The 20,781-nt window shown below is 37.0% G+C and overlaps 1 protein-coding gene and 1 non-coding gene across 8 annotated transcripts in view; one reads left to right on the top strand and one right to left on the bottom strand.

Annotated features, from left to right (window-relative positions):
• Positions 1-19,423, bottom strand: part of LOC106055345 (signal-induced proliferation-associated 1-like protein 2) — a 57,608-nt gene extending 38,185 nt beyond the window's left edge. For 4 of the 7 annotated variants that reach the window (XM_056023134.1, XM_056023132.1, XM_056023133.1 and 1 more), the window contains exon 1: positions 19,295-19,400. The gene's annotated coding sequence lies outside the window, so the exon portion shown is untranslated. Of the gene's footprint in view, positions 1-14,076; positions 14,646-19,294 lie in introns of those variants that run through there. The other 3 variants (XM_056023128.1, XM_056023130.1, XM_056023131.1) reach the window with 3 other exon arrangements.
• Positions 19,424-19,483: 60 nt separating this feature from the next.
• Positions 19,484-19,555, top strand: Trnad-guc (transfer RNA aspartic acid (anticodon GUC)). The gene has a single exon. It is a non-coding gene; the product is annotated as a tRNA-Asp (tRNA).
• Positions 19,556-20,781: the final 1,226 nt, after the last annotated feature.

A 20,781-nucleotide genomic window follows, 5' to 3' on the forward strand; every position in this document is an offset into this window, starting at 1 on the left:
AGTTGTTAGCGTCAATGCATAGCACACAAGTCACAAGTTTGTCAGTGAGAATTTCCGTTCCACCTGTGACTATTTTAAATTCTGATCCAAAACTAAAAATAGTCATCAGCTAGACCAGCTAGATCAGCTAGACCCCCAAGGTCGTCGGTGCGATGTTATTGACCAAACGATAACGCAAAATATAAAACTGATATGGGGGAGGGGTGTAATGATTAGACTTGGTTATTGATTTGTGGGATCTAAGATGGACACGCAGAGTGACAGTGGGCACAACACGAGACCGTCTTTAGATGGGCACAAAATGAGACAGTCTCTGGGTAGGCACGAACAAAATGTCAATAGATAGTGATAAATTTAAATTAAACTGTCTTTAAGTGGTCATGAATTAGACTGTCTTTAGATAGACACAAATAAGACTGTCTTTAGATGGACACATTTTGTAAAATTAATACCACCTCAACATCCCTAATAATAGGCAGCATTTACAGACCTCCAAATTCTAGTTTAGAATACATGCAGGAACTATATAATCAGATTACTACACTTAAAGAGACAAATAAAAATGCAGTTTTTTGGATTATGGGTGATTTCAACCTACCTGATATAAATTGGAAAACACTAACCATAGATAAACACCAAAACCTTAAGGACATAAATGAGCTTTTCATAGAAACTTTACACAGCCTAAGTTTAGATCAAATCATTAAAAAGCCAACTAGATTAAACAACACATTAGATCTCTTCTTAACCAACAGACCTGGATTAGTAGTTGATTATGATATTATCCCTGGTCTATCAGACCATGAGATCATAAAAATACACAGTCAGATAAAAGCAGTAGCCAATACAAAACCCAAAAGAAAAATCTTACTCTGGAATAAATGTAACCTAACACAACTACACCAAGCTGCATTAAACTTTCAACAAACATTCTTATTAGAAAAAGACATTAACCAACCAGTTGATGACCTCTGGAATTTCATTAAAAACCATCTTAAAAGCATTATAGAAAATCATATACCAACTAAATACACATCAAACAAAATAAATAAATGCTGGTTTAATAATAAACTAAAGAAGCTTTGTAAACAGAAGGAAAACCTATATAGAAAATTTAAAGAAACTAATGCAGAAAGAGTTTACAAAAAGTATATAAAAATTAAACACTTAACCCAAAAAGTAAGCAGACAGCTGCAGAGTGAATACATAAACAATGTAATATCTAAAGATAACAACAAAAACCTATGGTCATACATTAAGTCTAAGAAAATGGAAACAACAGGCGTAGCGCCATTAAAAGATGAACATAACATAATGATAATGAAACTAAAGCAAACATCCTAAACAAATACTTTGCATCAGCATTCTCAGCCCCAGGAGACAAAGACAAAGACATATTACTGAATTTGAACCAAGTAGACAACATAGAAGATATAGTAGTACAAGAAAATGGAATTCAAAAACTATTAGCCAACACCAAACCAAATAAAGCTTCTGGACCTGATGGTATTCCAGCTAGATTACTCAAAGAACTAAGTAATGAGTTAGCCCCAGTGTTCAAAATACTCTTTCAGGCTTCACTTAACCAGGGCAGAGTACCAAAGGACTGGAAAGAAGCTAATGTCACCCCCCTATTTAAAAAAGGAGAAAAATCTGACCCAGGAAACTACAGACCAGTATCACTTACCAGCATCACATGTAAAATCCTAGAACACATAATATGTAGCAACATCATAAACCACTTAGACAAACAAAATGTCCTCACACCATACCAACATGGCTTTAGGAAATATAGATCATATGAAACACAACTAATAGGACTAATTGATGATTTTTCAAAAGGTTTAGATAATAGTGAACAAATAGATGCTATCTTACTAGATTTTTCTAAGGCTTTTGACAAAGTTCACCACCATAGTTTGCTTAAAAAATTAAAATATTTCGGCATTAATGGTCCACTGCATCAGTGGATTAAGGACTTTCTGATAGGGAGAGAACAAACTGTAATAATAAATGGCTCTAAATCAACACCGATAACAGTAAACTCAGGTGTACCTCAAGGAACAGTCTTGGGTCCACTACTATTTTTAATTTACATAAATGATTTGCCAAATTGCATTACTTCAGGAACAAAAGTCAGATTATTTGCAGACGATTGCATAATATATAGAACAATAAAAACAACACAAGACACAGATATTTTACAAAGAGAATTAGATGAATTACAGAAATGGGAATCAAATTGGAGCATGTCTTTCCACCCAGAAAAATGTCAGTTGTTAAGAGTAACAAAAAAACTAAAACAAATTAATTCCACTTATCTTATTCATGGCAAACCAGTAACACAGACTAAAAACGCAAAATACCTAGGTGTTATAATAAATGAAAAACTGTCATGGAAACCACATATTAATGAAACTACAAAAAAATCAAACAAAGCATTAGGATTTATTAAAAGAAATTTCTATAAATCAAATAAGAACATAAAACTAAAATGTTATTTAACTTTGGTTAGGCCAATAATAGAATATGCATCCTCCGTCTGGGACCCCTCAACTCAAGAAAACATTAAGAAACTAGAACAGACACAAAATAGAGCAGTGCGATTCATAACAAACGAATATTCACATTTGACTAGAGTAACACCTTTAGTAAAATCACTAAATTTGGAAAGCCTTCAGGACAGAAGGCTCAAAAGTAAAGTAGCAATCATACATAAAACACTGAACCATAATCTTCAAATACAAAAACAAAATTTAATAAAATACTCTGAAAGACACAAAGATAAAGGCACATTCCTTGTCCCATATGCTAGGACAAATTTGTACAAATACTCCTTCTTCCCTAGTGCTATTAGAGCATGAAATGGGTTGCCTGAGCTAGCCAGGAAAACCAGTGACTTGGCAGAATTTAAGTCATTGGTTAATATGCATGACTAAATGCATGACGCGTAGGGCGTAATCATCTTCTTTTTTGAAGTAACGTCTGTATTATATAAGATAAGATAAGATAAATGAGACTGTCTTTAGCTGGGCACTAAATGAATCGCCTATAAGATGGGCACTAAATGAAACGTTTTTAGATGGACACTAAATGAAACGCCTTTAGCTGGTCACTAAATGAATCGTCTATAAGATGGGCACTAAATGAAACGTTTTCAGATGGGCACTAAATGAATCGTCTTTAGCTGGGCACTAAATGAAACGTCTTTAGCTGGGCACTAAATGAAACGTCTTTAGATGGGCACTAAACGAAACGTCTTTAGATGGGCACTAAATGAAACGTCTTTGGATTGACACTAAATGAGACTGTCTTATGATGGGCCCAAAGTAAGACAGTCTCTAGATGGGCACTAAATGAGACTGTCTTTAGATGGGCACTCAAAAAAACTAAATGAGACTATGTCGTCAGCAAATGTGCCTGGCATTGAAATATGAATTTCATAGCACACGTCTTTCAATTCCCACTTTCGTCATATTGACAGCCAAACTTAAGAATCATTTATTTGCACCAATTTTTTTTTGTTTTAGTTTTAGCTTTCTCAATGCGCTAAGATCCTATCAATTGTATGTAGCAGCTAATAAGTTTGTTTTTTTTATTGAAATTTGGTCTGTTGGACCGTTGGGGCACCAACCTTCTTTCTCCATTCTTCACTGTCATTTGCCTTTGATAGAATTTCATTCTGATATTCTTTCAGAAAATATTGAAACCTGCCTTTTTAGTAGTTTTACCTGCCTGGGTGGACCACTTCGGGGGCCGATTTTGAGTTTGTTTCCACACAAACTGTCTTTGTAACAAAGGTTTTTTAAATTATTATTATTGATTTTTGTGTTGTCAGGAAAAACAACAACATAAAAGTGCTAAATTTCAGCTTGATCCGAGATTGGGTGTAGTAGAAATCACGTGTACAAACTTTTACCAGACAGACAGATAGACAGAGTGAGTGGATCTAAGCTTTGTAATACTACAAGAACTAACTTTCAAGTTACCGAGCAGACTGGATGTAGGGAAAGACGAGAGTAGACATTTAAGTAGAGAGGACTAGATGACTACTCATACACATAAATACAATGTCACGCTTGACTGCACATTCAGTCCAGTTGACTGGTTAAGTAGGTCAGAAAAGAAATAAAATTACGTTTCAGATGTCCAACGAAGTTGAAACCTTGACCAGTTGACAACCACACTGGCAGGCAAGAAAACAAAAGTATATAACAGAATTGAAAACTTAAAATACAAACATAATAAAAAAAAATACTTTCTAACTGTGACAGTTGTTAATAGGAATCAAAGAACAAATTTTAACCTGTTCGAAGTAGAAGATTCAGCTAAACTCGAAAGGCCTTTTATCTAGACTAGATCTGAAAGTGCAGTGCAAAGAAGAACCAGGCATGCCCAAAATCAACGGCAAAAATAATATCTAGGCTTTTATTTGAGAACAAAAATCAACACTTATTAAAGTTTTATTTGAAACATCGATCAAGATTGTTTTTTTTTTAATAACAAACCAACATCTAGGTTTTTCCTGTACAGTTAAGGTTAATGTCACATTCCTTAGGCTCTACACTGGCTATGTTTTTATGCAGACTCACTCAAATGTTCTGAACCATGACTAAGCCTGGTGATGGGATGTGCTCCAATCAATACTCTGGTAAATAGTGACAAGAAAACCAATGGGCACGAGAAACAAAAGACAACAAGGGTAGCGCGAGCAAACATTGTTCAACCACACGCTACTAGAATGATTGTATTGGATACTATCAAAATGGCTGGCAAAGTGCGGGAGACGATTTGCAGACAAATAGTGGTGGAGCATTGCTGAAAAGGGCTGTGTGTGTGAGAGAGACGACTTGCAGACAAATAGTGGTGGAGCATTGCTGAAAAGGGCTGTGTGTGTGTGTGTGTGAGAGAGACGACTTGCAGACAAATAGTGGTGGAGCATTGCTGAAAAGGGCTGTGTGTGAGAGAGACGACTTGCAGACAATTAGTGGTGGAGCATTGCTGAAAAGGGCTGCGCGAGAGAGACGACTTGCAGACAATTAGTGGTGGAGCATTGCTGAAAAGGGCTGCGCGAGAGAGACGACTTGCAGACAATTAGTGGTGGAGCATTGCTGAAAAGGGCTGTGTGAGAGAGACGACTTACAGACAATTAGTGGTGGAGCATTGCTGAAAAGGGCTGCGCGAGAGAGACGACTTGCAGACCAATAGTGGTGGAGCATTGCTGAAAAGGGCTGTGTGTGTGTGTGTGTGAGAGAGACGACTAGCAGACCAATAGTGGTGGAGCATTGCTGAAAAGGGCTGTGTGTGTGTGTGTGTGTGAGAGAGAGAGACGACTTGCAGACCAATAGTGGTGGAGCATTGCTGAAAAGGGCTGTGTGTGTGAGAGAGACGACTTGCAGACAAATAGTGGTGGAGCATTGCTGAAAAGGGCTGTGTGAGAGAGAGACGACTTGCAGACCAATAGTGGTGGAGCATTGCTGAAAAGGGCTGTGTGTGTGTGTGTGTGAGAGAGAGACGACTAGCAGACCAATAGTGGTGGAGCATTGCTGAAAAGGGCTGTGTGTGTGTGAGAGAGACGACTTGCAGACCAATAGTGGTGGAGCATTGCTGAAAAGGGCTGTGTGTGTGTGTGTGTGAGAGAGAGACGACTTGCAGACCAATAGTGGTGGAGCATTGCTGAAAAGGGCTGTGTGTGTGACATCCTAACAGAAGGTTGACACAGTGCTGCTAGGCACCACCAAAGTCTTACATTGAAGACGAACATTTTACTAGTAGCTACAAAGAAATAATATGAGGAGTCATCATACTTAAAGTTAACCAAAGTCATCGGCTCTTATTATTAAGATCCTTTTTACGTCTAAAGCATTACTATACTGAAGAGGAAAAGAGAATAAACTGATATGGATATTTATGGGGGGAAAGGTGTGTGTGTGTGTGTGGTTTAATGGAACCTGAAGAAAATGAACAGAATATCGTGTTGGATTATGACATAAACACACACAGTTAAGTTTAGGACGCCATATTGAAACCTGAGAAATAAGACAGAGTGTGTTATTATGAGCAGTTGGTCTCAATCAGGGGTTCTCAACCTGTGGGTCGCGACCCCCTTGGGGGTCGATTGACGATTTGCCAGGGGTCGACAAAGACCATCGAAAAAGTATATTCTTCTATTGCTGTGTGTGTGAGCGGGGGGGGGGGGACGCGCCATAGTGGGGGATTGTAAAAAGGGGTCGCCGAGCTTAAAAGGTTGATAACCGCTGAATTCTAAATCCTTCCAGAAGTCATGCACATGGCAAGAACAGCGGTCGCCAAACTAAGCACTCAGTAACATCCGCTCTGCTCCACGAAGCAATGCTGCTTTCAAGGAACCTTAACGCGAGACATCTACACAACACAAACTGTAGGTATTGTTCATTGGCATTTCTTAGTTTTTTCTGGGTTGACCAAAGCAACAACTTGAGCATCGTATTAGCATTTCAAAACATTTGCAAGTGTAAATGAAAGTAAAAACAGGGTTACGAAGACAGCTTGTGCGGGAACACAAACTCAAAATCGGTCCCCGAAGTGGTCCACCCAGGCAGGTAAAAAAGCAGGTTACAATATTTTCAGAAAGAATATTAGAATAAAATTCTATAAAAGGCAAATGACAGAGAAGAATGGAGAAAGAAGGTTGACATCTTGTGTGGTGCCCCAACGGTCCAGGAGACCAAGGAATAGGTGAAAGTGAAGGAGCAGTTGTCATATAATAATTATCTAATTGATCTAATTGTTCTGTAAAGGTCAATCTCTTATTCAAAGCCTCAGAAAAAAAAAATTTCCGTTAAAAAAAAATAATTCTCCCCTTCCTTTCATTCTGTAATGTATATGTTGTATTTGCTATTGCAGTTCACGCGATATGAAAATCTACTTATTAATTGTTGTTCTAAATTATGTTCCACTTATATGCATACGAAATTGATTTTTTTTTCTCTTCAAAAATAAAAAAACAACACTTTTTTTTGTACATGTAGTAGTTAATATGACAGAACTTATCTAAAACCGTTTGCATAAATGTGTTAAAACTATGGTAAAGTTGGGTAGCAATTTCCCTGACTAAATAGCCTCCAGTTTTTGTTACTATTAATAGCGAATAGTTGTAAAAATGGTGTATTTTATGAAAAAAAAAAACTGCTTGCATAGTTGATTTTAAAAATTAAAATTTTCACTTCAAGAAAAGAAAAAAAATAGCCATTGTATCAGAACTTTGAATGGTCTAAAATATCATGATGTCGGATTTTCAATATCTTTTCTAGTTCACGAGATCTAAACGGGACGGACTGACAGACAAACCACACAAAACTAATAGCTAAAAAAAAAAAGACTATTTCCGGCTAAAAAGAACTTGTACTTCCAGAGTAGAAAGCTGTGTGGGAGACAAGATGGCGCCGTTGTGTTTCTTATACAAGACAGGTGCACCAGTACAGCTCTCCAGTCTCTTTGTATTTTGACTTGATCTCTAGGAAAGTAAGACAGTGTCTAGCTCCAGTCTCGTCAAAACAAAAGGGGGGAACATTTTGATTCTTTCCCATTCCCAGTCGTGCTGGCCTGGGGCGCGGTCACAAAATCCGGATGTAGAGCACGAAGCAGATGACCCAATTATTGAACTTCTGACACCCCCTGTAACCTGTGTGCAGCTATCGTACGTGTAGACAGGACTAAGGCTTTAGTTTCTATTTCCTCCAATGTATATATATATAATTATATATATATATATGTGTGTGTGTGTGTGCCTATTTGTAACAAGCAGGCTCGTGATAGGTTTACAAAACTCATGTCATTTTTCTAACAGGCAGGCACACGATATGTTTACAAAACTCATGTCATTATTCTCTGTATGTCAAACAAAATAGATAATAGACAAAATGATATTTTTAACTTTAAATTTTTAAGCGTGCATAGCCATCGATAATTGTTACAGGAGCGCGATAGCTTGTGAACCCAAGATTCTTGACTTCCCAGCCATGATCTGTCAAAGTGCTAGGGTTTAACGCACAGTTTCCACACGGACGAGCCAAAGAGAGCTGACGCCGATACAAATTGTTAAGTAACAATGGAGTTTGTATGTGCCCATTTAAGACCTGATCAGTAAACAAGCGAGGAGCAGTCTATGCACAATTTGGGGGGGGGGGGGCGGTTTCGAGAGTTATGTGTCACGTGACTAAGTGCATGTTTATATCGCTTCCTTTGCTTAGTTTCTGTGAGTAGATAGTGAGATTGAGAAGTTGAGCAGGTATCCATGAATTCACTAGCGACAAACTAACTCATGTGTCTACTGACAGACAGCAAAGATAGATCTGTGAAGTTAACATGTCCACCAGACTTGGAAATCTTTTTTGAAAGATTATTTTTTATCGAAAATGTCGATATAAAGATTGCATTCCCAAAGACAACCTGCACCCATTAAATCACTGTTACATCAGATCTGAACGAAGAGGTCCTCTCCTTTCCATTAGGACTAAAACAGAAAATTTAAAAAACTCCTTTATCCCACTTACGGTCAGAGTGTTACAAGGTCATTTCCGTTTGATTGGACCAATAAAATTATCTAGTGATTGGACTACAAGCAGCAGTTAGTACTTCCTCCAGCCAGCTTTAAAAAAAAAATGTTTTGATGCTTAGCTGTAATTTCTTTGTAGTCAAAAACTGCAGTAAAAATGACAAGTGTGGGTTCAATACTCGCCTAGTTGCCACAAGAGATGAACATGTTTGATTTGTTCCTTTTCGCGTACCTGAAGTGTGTGTGTTGTCCAGAGAGAATAGTACGCTGGTCAGTTGCTCCTAGAAACGGGACAAACATTGAACAGCCTACTGTATTATTCGGCAGCTAGTAAAACTAAATTGAAGTAGGCCTCTATTTAATTCTTCATGAAATAAACTAGAACTTTTAAATATACATAGATTCATGCTAAAGATTTGGGAACGGTGCAATACAAGAGAAAACTAACCATGAAATACACCAACTGTCTGAATAGCCACATATGTGACAGTGACAGAAATAAAAAGAACAGACTACATTGGGCAGGTCACATTGAAAGAATTGTCAGATAACAGAAAAGCAAAAATTGTGTATCGGCAAAACGCAAAAGGCAGGCAGACCACGAATATGATGGATTGACGATGTAGAGGAGATCTACAATTTAGAGATCTGAATGGAAGGATGTACTGAAGCAGGCCTCCATAGACTGTAGCGCCACTGGGATGGATGGAGACAGTTGTTAAACTGAGCTATAGTAGTAACACAAATGAAAGGATAATTGAAACGACATCTTGACTGTCTCACATCTCTGACAAAACTTCAACGCTCACATACCGTGACTTACATTATGACAGACCACCACGTGGTTTCATCAGAAACTCTTCAACATACACCACCCAAAAACATCCACACTTACACTCTGTAACATTCAGTGCCGTGGGATAACGGTAGCTACGTATCTGGATTTTTTTTCTTGAAGAAGTTTGTAAAACCAAAAAGTTATCCTTAATAGAACACAAAGTGATTGATTTGTTTGAAATAGAACGAAATTCTCAAACGTTGTTTAATCAAATGCCTCCAGCGTTCAATAATGAATTCAGTATAAGAGAAAGAGAGAGATTACTAAAGCAATGGCACTAGAAATAAACAGAGCGCTAGTCAACCTGTTCACTGAGGGCACCTCACTCACGTGATGTACCTTTCACTGGGTCAAACACCGAACAACCCCCATTGGAAAGTTTGGAACTACACAATTGGATACGAGTCACTCTCAATTAGGGGAAAAAATAATTATGTTGAATCATATGTGAGTACGAGTGGGTCAATGAGGGTCGTGGGCGAAGTACGCTGGGTTAATTGCCTCCATACATTTAGAATCAAAGTAAAAGTAGCAAGCGTAGTTCCACCCAGCTCATTACAACAGGAAGATATGATGCGAAGAGAAAGAATACAATACATTTCTGACAAATGCAAAATAACGGGAAAAAAAAAAGACTATTAAAACAGATTCTTATCTAAACACACAACAAATAAGTATCAACCAAAACATGATCAGCAAACAAAATGATTGAATCAATGATGCATGCGATGTCGCGTAATATAGACATTAAAAAAAAAGACAATCAAATTAAAGTAAGAAAATGAAAAGAAAAAATAGCTGCATAAAGACGTCAAGCGGTTGGTTTATACGCTCTAGGCTTAGTGTTTATTGGACATCACAGCATTCATTATCGGATCGTTTGATTGTAACATCAATAGGAACCGTGGACAACTGAGGAGTAGTATAGACAAGAACTCGGGTAGTCCCCATACTAACCCAACACAAGAGTAACACAAACTCGTAGGCGGCCCCTGTGACTCAGACGTACTGGCCAATTACTGCATAAAAATACAGCAGTCGCAGGATCTCGAGTAAGACTGTATGATTCTTTTATTCTTTACAAAGTTTGTAGGAGAATAATTAAGGTCTCTGTCCACTTATTTGTTTGGCGTTGTGGTCTACACGTTGTACAAACACTAAGGTATATAGTCAACTTCAATGAACAAACATAACAAGGGGACACACGTCCTACAAACACTAAGGTATATAGTCAACTTCAATGAACAAACATAACAAGGGGATACACTTTCGCGGGGCTACAATGAGACTTCTGCTTGTTATGGGGCAATAGTGGAAGAAACAGACTTTTCAGTTTGAGATGCCAATGTCACACAAGGATGGACAATTTATATAAGAGCAACTTATCTACGGGGGCATCTTATTTCATGTTATAAAATATACTATTCTCTTTTCTCTTGATTGTGAAATATTATAAAAATGTTATTCTCTTTTCTCTTGCTTGTGTCATGTTATAAATGCGTTATTCTCCTATCACTCACCCGCCCCCCCCCTCTCTAAGCTGAAATGACGCGCCCTAGTCTACTGCCCAGTGATACAACCCCCAAAAAATGCGGATCACACCATTGAGGAAATCTCAGCGACGTCCCGAGTCCAGACCTATCAACCGGATGAGTAGCGCGAGACTAGGACAGGCTTTGAATTTCAATGAGGCTCAAGAAAGCGAGACAAATCTAAGGAGATTGAATAATAATAATAAAAAAAAAGACGAATATATTCCCGGACAAGACAAAAAAGTCCTTCGAAAGGAAAGCCACAGCCAACATGGACTTCAAACTGCACGTTCACGTCTGCAACACCCACTCATACAGATGGAGGTCGTTCTCTTATGTTCCGCTGATAATCTCGTATAGAATCTATAATTACAGTAAAACTATGGATTTGTATTGTCCTGTCTGATTAAGTGTAATTATTTCAATTGTACTAATGTTCTAGCAAACAACCTTAAGCTTTACATATATCACTAATGACAAAACAAGAACTTCAATGCAATGGCTACTGGATGGAACATACGTTCGATTTACATTACTACACGTAGGCCTAGACTTCAACTGAAGACAAAAAAATACAACTCCCATAAGAACCGTACCGTTTCAAAACAAGCAGTTTTTTTTTTCTTTTTAAATATTTTTTTTTGTTTGAGATTGGGGGGGGGGGGGGATTGCGGGAAAATTTAAAAACTGTGTGTGTGTGTGATAGAAGGGGGAGAAAATAACTCCTAGGACCAATATGTCGAGGGCGCCACACCACAAGGTAAACAATGATCCAAAAAGGGAAATGTAGATCCAGCACAAAGGAAACCGTCTATGCTGCAACAGTTCACACATGTTGTTAATCTCTTCGTGCAGTCAAGATGGAAATGAACTTTTGCTATGAAAATGAATCGAAAGCAGCCAGTGTCCACCTTGACAATTACCTTGTGTTTTAACACACTTTCCATCCATCCATCCTTTACACTCACAGGCACCAAACACATTCAGTAGACTCCTTTACATTCACAGGCTCCAAACACATTCAGTAGACTCCTTTACACTCACAGGCTCCAAACACATTCAGTAGACTCCTTTAAATTCACAGGCTCCAAACACATTCAGTAGACTCCTTTACATTGACATGCTCCAAACACATTCAGTAGACTCCTTTACATTCACAGGCTCCAAACACATTCACTAGACTCCTTTACATTCACAGGCTCCAAACACATTCAGTAGACTCCTTTACACTCACAGGCTCCAAACACATTCAGTAGACTCCTTTAAACTCACAGGCTCCAAACACATTCAGTAGACTCCTTTACATTGACATGCTCCAAACACATTCAGTAGACTCCTTTACATTCACAGGCTCCAAACACATTCAGTAGATTCTTTTACATTCAAAGGCTCCAAACACATTCTGTAGACTCCTTTACATTCGCAGGCTTCAAAAACATTCAGTAGACTCCTTTACATTCACAGGCTCCAAACACATTCTGTAGACTCCTTTACATTCACAGGCTCCAAACACATAGACTAGTTCTCAATGGGGCATTTGGCGTACTCTTCTACTATCCCAGACATTTTCTTGCATCAAAGACATGGGCTAAAGAATTTCGTGTACACTACAGTGATTTCAAAGGATGTACTTCATGTACTCTAAGAATTGATTACTATTGGGTCTAAACTGCCCACAGGTTGTGACGTTGCACAACGATTAGTCTTGATCCTACTATGCGTGCATTGTGACCTGGAAATATTCAACATGACCTTCACCCTACAATATGGAGCCCATTGTTTCAGTTGTAGCATAGAGCTCGTTCTTATACATGTACATGTACAACAAATATTAGAATAATACAAAGTCTTACACTATCCGCTTGTGTAACGCTTGTCACTTATAAACACTAGCAATCAAATATACAAGGCCAGTATAAACTATGCCACTGCATATATGTGAAGTAAATCTTTGTTTCGTTAACTAAATCCAAGTTTTCGAGCAGACCGAGTAAGATAGGAATGGTTTGATTCGATCGATTTCAAAGCCCTCCTTGTAAGACAAATTCCATTCAGAAATGCCATTAAATAGGGCCAGCTGAGGTTCTAAGTAGGTTACATACCGAGGGAAGGGGGGAGCTGGCGGGAGCTTGAGGAAGTGTGCATAAAGCTAATGAATCGAATTACTGCGTCGGGCGGCACACAGACAAGGGTCGGGCAGTAATAAAGCTTAGGGAAGAACTGGCGGCCTTGCTTTTAAATCTAAATCGCATTTTTTTTACTTATAGAAAGGCAATTCATGAATCTAGTTAGGCCTACTTTTAGGGTACACATTCAAACAATACAATCTTCTTGACACAACTCATCTCAAGTTCAACTAACGTTACATCAAGTTATAGATCGAAGTTCAAATTTAAAAGAAAAAAAAAAGGTCTGTCATGTGTAGGATCTATACTGAAAATCACAATCGTGTCCAACTCTGTCGATGGGAGCGCTGCACAGTGTAAACAGTAGCATGGACCGGCGATATAAACTAAGTGGGTCATTTGTCAAGGCTGGAGTATAACATATGGCCCCCGGGGGGGCTATCGCGGGAGCTTACTCAATTCTGGTTAAATGGTTCAGCTCAACTCTACAACGTTAGAGCTAATTGGTTATTTTTGTTAGAAACAACAGATCGAATAGGCTTGCCATAACTCTGACTCGACTAACAGCATTTGTTTCCCAGTCGCTTATAAATAGAGAGGAAGCTTGGATATTGGATCTAGTTATACTGATAAGACACGGTGGAATAGCGCTTGAGACACTGACCACATTAGAAATCTGGTCAAGCATCCACGTATTACAATAAACCCATAAAGCTCAAACTAGAAGCAATGCGCATGCTCACGGGAAAAAAGTTGTTTTGGAAAGACTACACGGAACAAACCACAAAAACTGAGTTATTGTACAAACTGTTCGTGAAACTGTACATAGATGCTACTTCTACAAAACGATATGACTCAAGAACGTGACCTAATGATCTGGAGTATGCTGTGAGCTATCGTGTGCCTCTGACTGCTGGACCAAAGCAATGAAGTCAATAAGTTCTATTAAGTCATTGAACGCATTTTAAAAAAAATCCCAATGTGGCCGGTTGTTATGTAAGGAGGGGGGGGCGGGTCTAAAACAGTATCATATCACACGCCTACCTGGTCAAAATGGACAAGCTCCTGACAACAAACTGACGTCCATACTCTAAAAAGAACCGAGTGGAGAAACTATCCGTCGGCCACACAGCCAGACCGTGAGTCGTTCACAATAATTGGGAGCTACCATGCCTCGCTCAAACTTGACTTGATTTACCTTCTATTACAGCCATCTGCGGTTGCCTCCCTTCCTGACGGATCCTTCCGGTTATTCCCCGTACCACACTATCCACCCATTTCCATTGTGAATAAGTTCAGCACGATTTTGAAAACGTACTGATGTATACGTACTAATGCCTTCGTTGAGTTTTCAATTGGTGAAAGACAAACACACTGTAACACAACTGTTTCTAATTGAAACATAAAGTTTTTATCAGAGAACAGGTTCAACAATAACACCGCTCAATAAAAGTCTACATGACATTTTAAATACCCCATTTATTTACATTAATTACCACAAGAATTTCATCCCCTTTTCTTTTAAATCTTAGAAACTAATACTTCATAACTGAATGGCATGTTGACATTTAGAGACATATATTTTTTTATTCAAATAAAACAAACACATAAAACAGACTTTAGATCCTTTTTTTTTAAAAAAAAAAATCAACATTAGACAGATTTTTTTTCACTAAAGACAAACTAGATGAGAGAAACCTGATAGATGTCTTAGTAACAAATATGTGAATTCATTATTAAATTGAAGCATTTTCACCGACGGGAGTACTAAAAAAACACCAGATGGTTTTGGGTATTGAATGTCTGTTCTTCATGACATTTCCCCTATTAGCCTCCACAAACAGCAAAGGCCAGAAGAGGAGTGTCGATTCTTCTCAATCAAAGGGCAAAACAATTTAGTCCTGAACGTTGCCATGACAGAAATTAGGCCATACAGCAGCGGTTCTCAACCTTTTAAGCTCGGCGACCCCTTTTTTTACAATGCCCCACTTTGACGTGACCCCCCCCCCCACACACACACACACATACAGCAATAGAAGAGTAGACAATAACAATCCATATTTTCAATGGTCTTAGGCGACCCCTGGCAAATCGTCAATCGACCCCCAAGGGGGTCGCGACCCACAGGTTGAGAACCCCTGCCATACAGCATGTGGTCTAACAAACGAAACGATCAGAAGTGTGCTTAACACTACAAGGACAAAATCAGGTTACAGCATACAAAGGGAATGAACACTTAATACTATAATTTGGGACAAGGGAGAGGCGAGCAGAGGTGGATACTTATCTCACTGCCAGATTGGGTGCACTCACGTTTTTGATGGTTGAATGCACTAATATCAGCTTTGTCAAAATTAAAAGTTAAAATCTTTTTTTGTGTGTGTGTGTTTTGTGTTATTACTTTGCAATTTAAAATTTGATTACAAGCTTCTTATCAAATGTTTGTATGATTATTATTATGCAATTGTAACATTTTTACTCTTTCTTTGAAGAGCTTCACCAAGACTAATAATGAAGCATGAATTTACTTTAAATGCATAGTCATAGCTTAGAATAGACACAGACCCGAATGAGTAAAAAGATAAAAGCTTAACAAATGTTGTTGTTTTCACATTCATTCTTAATATTTATTAGAATATTTACATGAAGTGAATAATAGAATTGTACATTAGCGCTGCTATTTATCCTGTTTACTCTTTCTGTGAAAAGAATGTATATAAGACTACATAAGAATGATCTTTTCTAAAAGAGTGACTGTAAATGACAGGATAAGAAAAGGGAATAAGGAACAAGGCAACTCAATATTACTGCTATAGAAATAAACAAATAATACGTTCTAAGACATTTTTGTTTTATGAAGGCATAAATATGCATTTGAAGCCTTGTATATGACAAACACAAAGTTCTTAATGTTTTATGTGTTTGTCCCTAGTGTAAATTCTTAGTAATAGGTAGTTTACCAAAATGTTTTTAAAATGTTCTACATTCCAATTAGGAAAATTATAATTAATGGTACATTAAATGGCCCATTTTATAAATCTATAAGAGCTTGCCATCACCCCATGTTGTACTGTTATTTATCTAGAGACTTCAATGTAGTGCATTATCTTCATTTACATCAGCCATGGAATGCTTTTAATAGTCAAGAATAACAGGTAAATGAATTCATACGGACCTCTGCTAAAGAAAGGGATTAACTCGGAGCATAATGAAAATTAGTCTGATCAATTACTTTTCTTTTTTTTTAAATTTTTTTTTTTATATCTGTAACACAAACAACAATAATCAAATTTCAATAATTATGTTAACTTTTCCGATTTCCCATCTTTCACTCAAAAGAATAAAAGTATAAAATAATTTTTAATAAAGAACCCATTAAAACTTTTAGTGATGATTCAACAGCGACAGAATGATCAGGATAGATCAGTGTTTCCCAAACTGTGTTTACAACAGTGTTCCACCGAACAGAGGCCTGAGTAGATGTTCCACTAACTACTGGCATAATTAATTAGTAGGCCACCATGTGAATTAACCTCTCTAGAATCTGCAAAGTATTCTGCTAACTACTCAGAATGTGTGAAGAGTTCCGCTAAAGAAAAAGATTTGGGAACACTGGGAGAGATCATACCGGAAATTCAAATACAAGTTTACAAGATTATAAGTGGGATGCAGGGAGAGTTCAGTTTCCTGTGTTTGCTTGCAAAGAAATCAAAGAAAGAGGATATCTATAAACAGAATCACCAGATTAGAGCACAAAACTATTTAAACAAAACTCACAAACAAATAATTATCAACAGATAAAAGTCTCTAGCTCTAGGCAGATATCATTCTGAATGATTTTGATAATTATAATAACTACAGGCACACATATATACATAACAAAAAGTAATGTGTACAGAATATATTTTGTTCACTGCCAGGCCCTTATTTGGGCATTAACAGATTTGGTGAGTCTGATTGGTTAAAGTTCAATAGATTTCTAAAATTGCCAGTAGGCTTTAAAGATTTAATACTAGGAAAAATGAGACATGCTAAAACTGTTCAAAATGTATACAGACCTGTATATTTGGTCAGGCACCAAGAAATTAGAAGTAATAATATAGAACTAAGGGGTCTAGATCTACTTTACTCAAGCCACTGCCACTGTGTATACTCTGTACAGATAGATCTATACAACAGTGGAATTTGATCTTTTAGATTTCTACTAAATTCTAGATCTTACTACTGCTAAATCTTTATCTAGAATCTAGTCTAGATTCTAGTATCTGAATAGACTCTAGGAACCTAGATCTAAACAAAAAGTATATATATATATAATAAAATAAAATATTAATTTCATTCATTCATAATAATAATGATCCTAATTCATTTTATGATTTATCTTTAAAAAGTTTTAAATAAAAAACGTTTTAGAAGTGTTTATATAGATCTTGAGACACTTGAGTACTCTAAGACTAAGTAAGTGTAAGTCTAGACTAGTCTTATCTACTCTAGTCTCTAGTACTATTAGACTCTCGTAGTCATCCTACTATTAGATACTATTATAAAATCTAGCTATAGGATTAGATCTTCTTATCTTATATACTTATATATATTATATTACAGACGTGGTCGTGCGGTCTGCGCGCTGGACTGTCGTTCGGATTTATCGACGGTTCAAACCCTGCCCGCTCCCATCCCCCGTCGTCCTGCGGGAGGTTTGGACTAGGAAGTAACTATCTTCAACTCTGAAGGAACATCCGAAACATGTAAAACATTTTACAAAAGAACATAATTACATCCTATGCATTTTATATGTGTCAATCTAGTCATGCAAATTAATCAATGGCAATGACTCTGCTAAGTTGTTGGTTTTCCTGGCTGATTCAGGCAACCCATTCCATTCTCTAATGGCACTAGGGAAGGAGGAGCATTTGTTCTCGCATACGGAATAAGTATTTCATTAGGTTTTGTTTTTCTATTACTAAATTAAGGTGTTTAGTGTTTTATGTATCATAGCTAATAATCTTTTTATTCTACTGTCCTTAAGTTTCTCTGAGTTGAATCTGAGTTTACTAATAATTTTACTAATGGTGTCAATCTAATCAAATGTGAATATTCGTTTGTTATAAATCTCACAGCTCTATTTTGTATAATATTTGTTCTAGTTTCTTTATGTTATCTTGATTTGAGAGATCCCAAACAGAGGATGCTTATATTCCTAATATTGGCCTAACTGGCCCTAACTGAAGTTAAATAAAATAAATAGCATTTTTAGTTTTCTGTTTTGGATGGGGTTATAAAAAGTTGTGCTTGATTTTTTAATAATTTCATCAATATGGGGATATTGATATATTGATTTTTTAGTCTGAGTGACTGGTTGACCACTAATAAAGTAAGTTAAAATCTAGTTTTTATTTGTTACTCTTATTATATGGCATTTTTCTGGATGGAAATACATACTCCAATTTGATTCCCAATTCTGTAATTCTTCTAAATCTAGATCTAATTCTTTATGTAAAATTTCAGTATCTTGTGTAGTTTTTATTATTCTATAAGTATAACTATAATGTAGATCTGATAAAAAATTCTGTTAAAATCGTTAGCAAATAATCTGAGTTTTGTTTCTGAACTTTATTTCTATAGGCTAATTTTGCAATGTGATCTATCATTTATGTAAATTTGAAACCATTGCCTGTGTAAAAAACTAAAATACTTTGGCATTAATGGTTCATTACATCACAATACTCTGGATTTTCTAATATGAAGAGAACAAACTGTAATAATTAGTAATGATAAATGACCTCAGCCTCAAGGAAACGTCTAAGTCTAAGTCATTCTAAGTCTACTCTAAGTCTAAGGCCCACTAACTTCCTAACTACATATTCAATATATGAAATTATATGACTACAGTCACAGTGTCACTACAGAAACAGTCGTCTACGGTCTAGTACTAGAGATTCTAGTCTTCTTATTTAATAAGTATAGATCTAGATCTGATCTAGATCTTAGAATCTAGAAAATGAAACTACTAGATCTAATAGAATAAAGACAACCTAGATAAGTAGATAAATATGATGATTATTATATTTATTAATACTCAAGGCAGTATACTAAGTATAGGGGCCATAACTCAAAAGGAATTTTCAATTTCAGAATCATATCGATGATGGATCCCTCAGCAATTATATCAGGATCTAGAGTATAAAGAACATATTTTTTCTATATTATACTAAAATAATGTAGATGTAGATTACATAAAATAGTAAAATCTATGTGATACCTGAGTTATAATACTAAATATCCACCGAGCAATATAAAGACACAAAGGTTTCCTTACAAATGAACTAAATGTTACACATTCCATTAAACACAGCCTCCATTTTGAATGTGCTGAACGCTTCCACGTCACGTGACACTGCGTGAAATAAATAAGTAGATCATCCTTTTATTTTTTTCACTTTCTCATGTCTCCTCGGTAGTATAGTGGTAAGTATCCCCGCCTGTCACGCGGGAGACCGGGGTTCGATTCCCCGCCGGGGAGGATCTTTTTTAATCCACTTTTTTTTTTTTTGTAATGCACAACTGTAAACCAAATTTTCTCATTACGCATAATAAAGATTATTATTATATCAACTATATTATGCCAATTAATGCAAGATACTATCGACATTGTATCACATTCTTCAATTAGACCTAATTTTATTTTATCTAATTTTTAGTAAACAGAAATATATTCAAGATCGAATGTTAGTGGAAGCCCTTCTGGCCGGCATAATTTATTATGACACCACTTTGTCTCTTTCCAAGACTAATAAAAATGCACTTTTTAAAAAAAGCAATATAGGTTTAAAACATAGGATCTCGATTTTAACATTCTACCATCACAGTAAAGATTTAAAAAAAAATGAAAACTCGAACATGGACTAGTGAAAAATATTTTAATAAAATAATTGATCGAGATCAAACATATGTTTCATTATAATGCTAGCAACAGTGCCGGATTATGTAGAGGCCCCGATGTTAATTTTTTGTGGAGGCCCCGATGTTAGATTTTTGTGGAGGCCCCGATGTTAGATTTTTGTGGAGGCCCCGATGTTAGATTTTTGTGGAGGCCCCGATGTTAGATTTTTGTGGAGGCCCCGATGTTAGATTTTTGTGGAGGACCCGATGTTAGATTTTTGTGGAGGACCCGATGTTAGATTTTTGTGGAGGCCCCGATGTTAGATTTTTGTGGAGGACCCGATGTTAGATTTTTGTGGAGGCCCCGATGTTAGATTTTTGTGGAGGCCCCGATGTTAGATTTTTGTGGAGGCCCCGATGTTAGATTTTTGTAAAGGCCCCGATGTTAGATTTTTGTAGAGGACCCGATGTTAGATTTTTGTGGAGGCCCCGATGTTAGATTTTTGTAGAGGACCCGATGTTAGATTTTTGTGGAGGACCCGATGTTAGATTTTTGTGGAGGACCCGATGTTAGATTTTTGTAGAGGACCCGATGTTAGATTTTTGTGGAGGCCCCGATGTTAGATTTTTGTGGAGGCCCCGATGTTAGATTTTTGTGGAGGACTCGATGTTAGATTTTTGTGGAGGCCCCGATGTTAGATTTTTGTGGAGGACCCGATGTTAGATTTTTGTGGAGGCCCCGATGTTAGATTTTTGTGGAGGCCCCGATGTTAGATTTTTGTGGAGGACCCGATGTTAGATTTTTGTGGAGGCCCCGATGTTAGATTTTTGTGGAGGCCCCGATGTTAGATTTTTGTGGAGGACCCG

This window comes from Biomphalaria glabrata, chromosome 3 (assembly GCF_947242115.1).
Source record: "Biomphalaria glabrata chromosome 3, xgBioGlab47.1, whole genome shotgun sequence".
NCBI classification, from domain to species: domain Eukaryota; kingdom Metazoa; phylum Mollusca; class Gastropoda; family Planorbidae; genus Biomphalaria; species Biomphalaria glabrata.